The sequence below is a fragment of the Sinocyclocheilus rhinocerous genome, unplaced genomic scaffold, assembly GCF_001515625.1.
Source record: "Sinocyclocheilus rhinocerous isolate Xijiao unplaced genomic scaffold, SAMN03320098_v1.1 scaffold752, whole genome shotgun sequence".
NCBI classification, from domain to species: Eukaryota; Metazoa; Chordata; class Actinopteri; order Cypriniformes; family Cyprinidae; genus Sinocyclocheilus; species Sinocyclocheilus rhinocerous.
The window spans coordinates 1,949,560-1,955,427 of record NW_015639777.1 but is presented as its reverse complement, the minus strand read 5'-3'; the positions used below and the strand labels follow the sequence as shown (position 1 = coordinate 1,955,427).

The 5,868-nt window shown below is 34.5% G+C and overlaps 1 pseudogene; it reads right to left on the bottom strand.

Annotated features, from left to right (window-relative positions):
* Positions 1–2,313: 2,313 nt before the first annotated feature.
* The window catches only part of LOC107751908 (centrosomal protein of 76 kDa-like), an 11,736-nt pseudogene continuing 8,181 nt past the window's right edge, over positions 2,314–5,868 (bottom strand).

Genomic DNA, 5,868 nt, shown 5'->3' with positions numbered 1-5,868 from the left:
TCTACGTTTATTTGTGTGCACTCACAATAACAACAAAACGCGCTTTTGTAAAATAATGAAAGCAAACAGGATGCACTTTCTGCCGTCTCGGTCTCTGTGAACTTGAGTGCGAAACTCCGTGTATATCTTTGCCTTACAGACATTAAAAATATATCTATAGAGAGTGAAATGTCTACTTTTAAATAAACCAATTCAAATGGAAGACAAACATTCTCAGATTATGTAATCTGTATGAAACAAGCATACAGGCGGCATCACTACTGCGGAGATGACGTGTCAGTGTCGCCTCTCCTTATTAGGCTATGTAGGCAATTAAAGGCTCATTATAATGATTTAAATGGTTTATTAATAAACGTGCGATTAGTCAACTAATGCGTAAAATGAACAACTACTAGTCGACCAGAAAAATCCTTAGTCGAGGGCAGCCCTAACCTCAAGACCGCTGTCATTCCGAATATGATATTCTAACAGCACGATTGCGAGATTTACACTGATTTCATAAACAACACTTGAACAAGTAAGCAGTTAATATTTAGCTTACATTTTGGATGGCCATTTAGTTTCAGTTTGTTTATGTTCCGACAATGAAAACAGTTCCAAACGAAGTCAATCATTCGCAATGAATCAGTTTTTGAACGAATCGATTGATTCGAATGATTCAATGACTCACTCAAAGTGACGTACCTGTCTCCACCTATTGGCGCAACCATGTAACATACAGAAAGAGTCACTGAAAAATCTCAACCACTAATATGTTTGTTGTTGCAAACTGTATTTATAACACTATTTTAATGTATTATCATAATCATAAACACACTGTTTTTAATGTAAACTATTGCAGTTTACTGAAATGTGTTATTCTTCTAGTTATTTACCTAATGAATCTGAAATCTTGCATATTCACAGAAAATAGCCTAAGTCCACGTTGCAAAATGAGGTGGATATGAAATTTTCTGTGGAACACAAAAAAAGGTGGACAATATTCATATATGCAATGTGCTTCAAGCAGCTAACTTACTTAAAAATGCTTGTTCTGATTTCATGTCCACTTTGCACATTGTGCTCTTTTTATTTGCAAAACTGAATTTCATTTTCTTTGTACAGCGAACCTTAAAAGTATCTTGATCAGCATGAATGAATTCTAATAAGTAGCACTATAATGACTCATTAGATCACATTTCAATATTTAAACAAAAATAGCATCAGTAAAAGCACATTTGTTTCAGTGTAAAACAAATATTTGCATACATTCTAAGTGGAATTGGGTGACAGCCTTGGCAACCGGTACCTGTTAATTAGAAGCTTAAGGAGGAGACAATGATGCAACCATGGAGAGATAAATAATGAATTGATAATGTGCACTTGTGGTCTAGTGCAGGTTCTCTGAATACTTGGCCAGATTTGCTAATGACTCTTAATACCACAAAAGGAACATGATCACAAAGGTCATCTCAAAGAGATTGCAGCCTTATCGCCGCTTTATTTTCAGTAAATGTGCTGTAGCATAAGGACGGATTAGGATATATTTCCAGGACTTTCCAATAGGATCGTCTATTGTACAATTGTGTTTTTTTTTTTTTTTTTTTTTTGTAAGAGTATGTTGCCATCTCCTGGCCAAAATAAAACATTGCTAATATTTGGTCAACTGCATAGGCATATTGCATTTGTTGATTCACTAAGTTGCTGTTTGTTAGTGTCCCGTCCCCCGCCCCCCATATATATATAAAAAAAAGGGGGTGGCGGTTTTATTTACTACTTTTCATTAAACTGCCTATTTACATTTACAAATATAAAAAAGTAAGTGACACTGTCAAGTGTCATTTAGAAAAAAAAAATTAATTATATTATTTTGAACTTGCTATCTATCAAAGAAAAAAAAAGTATCACAAATTCCAAAAAATATTAAGCAGCAAAAGCTGTTTTCAACATCGGTAATTATAGTAATTATTATTAATAATTGAGCACCAATTATAACTCATAATAATTGAGCACCAAATCAGTGAAAATGGCAACCTTTACTGTAACTCAGCTAGTGGTAAATTAAATGGCAGAAGCCAATGAAAAAAAGGGTATCGTAAAAGTTATTTATTTAAAAAATATATCCATAAATACCATTTTAACAGTCTCCAAATGACACACACATACTGTACATGTAAAACAATTATAATGGTAATTACACATAAATGAGCAGCATAAATGTAAATGGCATGTATGTAATTCCAAAACTCATAATAATACTCCAAACCCAGCAGATAGTTTAAGGAGTTAGGAAACTTGTGAATTCTGTAAACCTGAGATGAATGGTCGTACTGCTTTCTGTCACAGAACTGATCTGTACTTGCAAGCAAACATAATCCAAACAGCACAAGCGGACACTGGATAAGCAAACACACGAACCCTCACCGCCAGTCGCACATGATCTCCTCGGTAGCAAACAATCTCTTCACAGAACGGTGACCTGAGTAATACATAAGTAAACAAGTCAGTAGATGTTAGTCGTTTGTCTTTGTTAAAGTTGCAGTGTGACTTCGGACCACTAACAGCACTGAATGAAATTGCAAAACTACTTCTTTAAACAGGTTTCTGTTTTAAGTCACATTTAAAAAAGACATTACAGGTAGCTCAGTTTGTTTCTGCAGGTACCTGAGGCAGGTAGCGAATGCCCTGCGTGCATTTCGGTGCAAGAAATGAATAGGGAAGCCTTTAAATGTGTGTCCGTCGGGTACCGCTCTTCTCACAGCATCCTGAAACTCCTCGTTTCCACATGACACACCTGTACAGTGCTCTAGTTCATACGCCGAGTGTGCAGCTGACAGCAGGTATGACAGGTGATCATCCCAGACCGTTGCCAGACCAAGATCCTACAGATATAGTAGGATATAGACTTTCCACTAAGTAATTTCAAAAGCATGTTAAAAAAGTATCCAAGTACAAGTTTATCTATCCGTCAGATATTTTCTTGTTTTTTCAATGGCAAGAAAAGAAGAATCAAGCAGAATCCGTTGCATCGTGGCCACGAACCACAATGATGAATCATTCGCGAATGAATCAGCTTTTGAGCGAATCGATTAAGTGAATGATTCAATGACTCACTCAAAGTGACATACCTGTCTCCACCTATTGGCGCAACCATGTAACATACAGAAAGAATCACTGAAAAATCTCAACCACTAATATGTTTGTTGTTGCAAACTGTATTTATAATACTATTTTAATGTATTATCATAATCATAAACACTGTTTTTAATGTAAACTATTGCAGTTTACTGAAATTTGTTATTCTTCTAGTTATTTACCTAATGAATCTGAAATCTTGTACATTCACAGAAAATAGTTTAAGTCCTCGTTGCAAAATGAGGTGGAACACAAAAAAGGTGGACAATATTCATATATGCAATGTGCTTCAAGCAGCTAACTTACTTAAAAATGCTTGTTCTGATTTCATGTCCACTTTGCGCATTGTGCTCTTTTTATTTGCAAAAGTGTATTTCATTTTCTTTGTACAGTGAACCTTAAATTTTCTTTTCTTTTATTGTTGTTTTTTCAATGGCAAGAAAAGAGTTGTATATCTGTGGTAAACTCAGATTTTACATTTTCAAAAATTAGACCATCATTCATGTTGCTTCAAACCCTAAGTCACTTTTTTTAATCCATTAAATACAAAATATTGAAATTGAATGGAAACTAAGTATTTTAAGTTTCAAAATGACCAAAAGCATAATATAAGTAGTCCACGATATTCCAAGTCTTCTAAAGTAATACAATACTTTTTTCTAGGAAGAATGGACTTAAATTTATGTTTAGTTCAACAAGAATTTATGTTGAAATTGACTACTAAAGTTGTATGGACTACAAAAATGGTGCATCAACACCATTTATCGCTATTGCTGTTTTTTTTTTTTTATGCTGATATTCAAAACTTTGGGGTCAGTCAATTTGAGAAAAAAAAACTTGGTTACACTATTTCGATAGTCCACTTTAGACATTCTACTAACTATAAGTAACTTTGTAACTACATGTCAACTACATGTCAACTAATTCTCATTAATTTGCATCTACATGTCTACTAACTCTCAGAGTAGACTGTTAGGGTAGGTTTAGGGTTAGTAGAATGTTGACAAAGAAAGTGTTAGAAGATATTAAGCAGACAGTCTACTAATACTCTACTAACTGCTAGTTGACATGTAGTTGCAAAGTTACTTACTGTTAATAGAATGTCTAAAGTGGACTATCGAAATAAAGTGTTACCAAAAACTTTTTTATAAAGGATAGTGAACCACTTAAAACTTATGTTCAGCAAGGATGCATTAAATTGATCAAGACAGTAAAGACGTACTTTACAAAAGACTGTTTCAAATAAATGCTGAACTTTCTATTCATCAAGGATTCTTAAAAAAAAAAAAGACTTCTTTCAAAAATAAAAAAACTCCAAACTTTTGAACAATAGCTTAAGAAGACTTAGAATATATCACACTAGTTGTATGGACCACTTTCATGATACTTTTCTGGTGCTTTTTTGTCATTTTGGACTGACACGTGAGTAAAGGATGGCTCATTTTGGGGTAAATGTTCCCTTTACCTGTATTCAGAAATGCATTTTACATAAGTTGCTTTTGGGTGGGAGGTTGCTAGTGCATGTACGTATTTTTTTTACTTCCTATGCTCTGCTAATAGGTAGCGCATTTCCAGCTCAAGTTGGTTGCTGGCCTCATTAGGCACTACAGAAGGGGAGCAGAGAGAGAGTTGGGGGGAGAGAGGAGGTGGAGCCGGGTACACATACAGATCTCACGGCCTCCTCGCTCATGGCCTTCCAGCGGGAGCCATCTGTGAAGTCAAACAGTTCGCCAGGAACGTCTTGTGGTTGAAGACGCAGCCGAGTGTGACATGAATGATGGTCTATTGGACGGTGGAGGTATCTAGCACATTTACTAAAACTTAAACTAAAATAAAATGAATACAGAAAATATAACAATAAAAGCTAATTCAAAATATTAATAAATATTAATTTAGTATTTAAATAATACTTATATCACACTGTTTACAACAGAGTTAGAATATATTTTAAAAACATTAAAATATTTCACAAAGACTGTTTTTGTAAACTTTCGCATAGTGCAATCCAATTTTAATGTTTAATCAATGTAAACTTTCTTTGTGAGTAGAACTATAAGGTGGGTGACATTTCGGAATCATAATCAATACTGACTTTTTTTTTTTTTTAACAGACAGAAATATTTACAAAACCACTGAGCAATTTTGTAATTTGTCAACTAAAAAGCCATGTGGCTCCTAAATGTATAATTTTATTGAAAACTTCTTAGTCTGGAATTTAGGGGTAGTTTAGAAGATAACTAAGAACAATTCAAATCTATGAATTTTTACCTGTGTGCAGTGAAACTTTCCCAAAAGGTGATGGAGCCATCTGTACCACAGGTCATGACCCAGGTGTGTGGAATGTTTTTGGCTTTGGTGCCCACACATACGTCCATCCAGTCCAAATCCGAACAGCAGACTACACAGCAGTGTGGCATGATCACCCTGACAACAACAAAAAACAACATTTTAATACATGAAAATCAGATCTCATCAATGTTCATAAAAACAGCACATATGGATTCTAATATTTTACTCTAGTTTATGGTTATTCAGGTTCAGTGCTTAGTGTTAAATCAGCATTTAAAGGGGTCGATAAGTTGATATGGTTCTTTAGGGTCTTAATGAAATGTCTGTAACATAGTTTGGTTAAAATTTCTCAATGGTAGTGTAAAAACACCTTTTTTTACCCTGTCAAAAACAGCTCTTTTCAGATCAAGCCGTTTTTGTAGCATTTCCCTTTAAATGTTAATGAGCTCTGCTGACCCCGCCCCT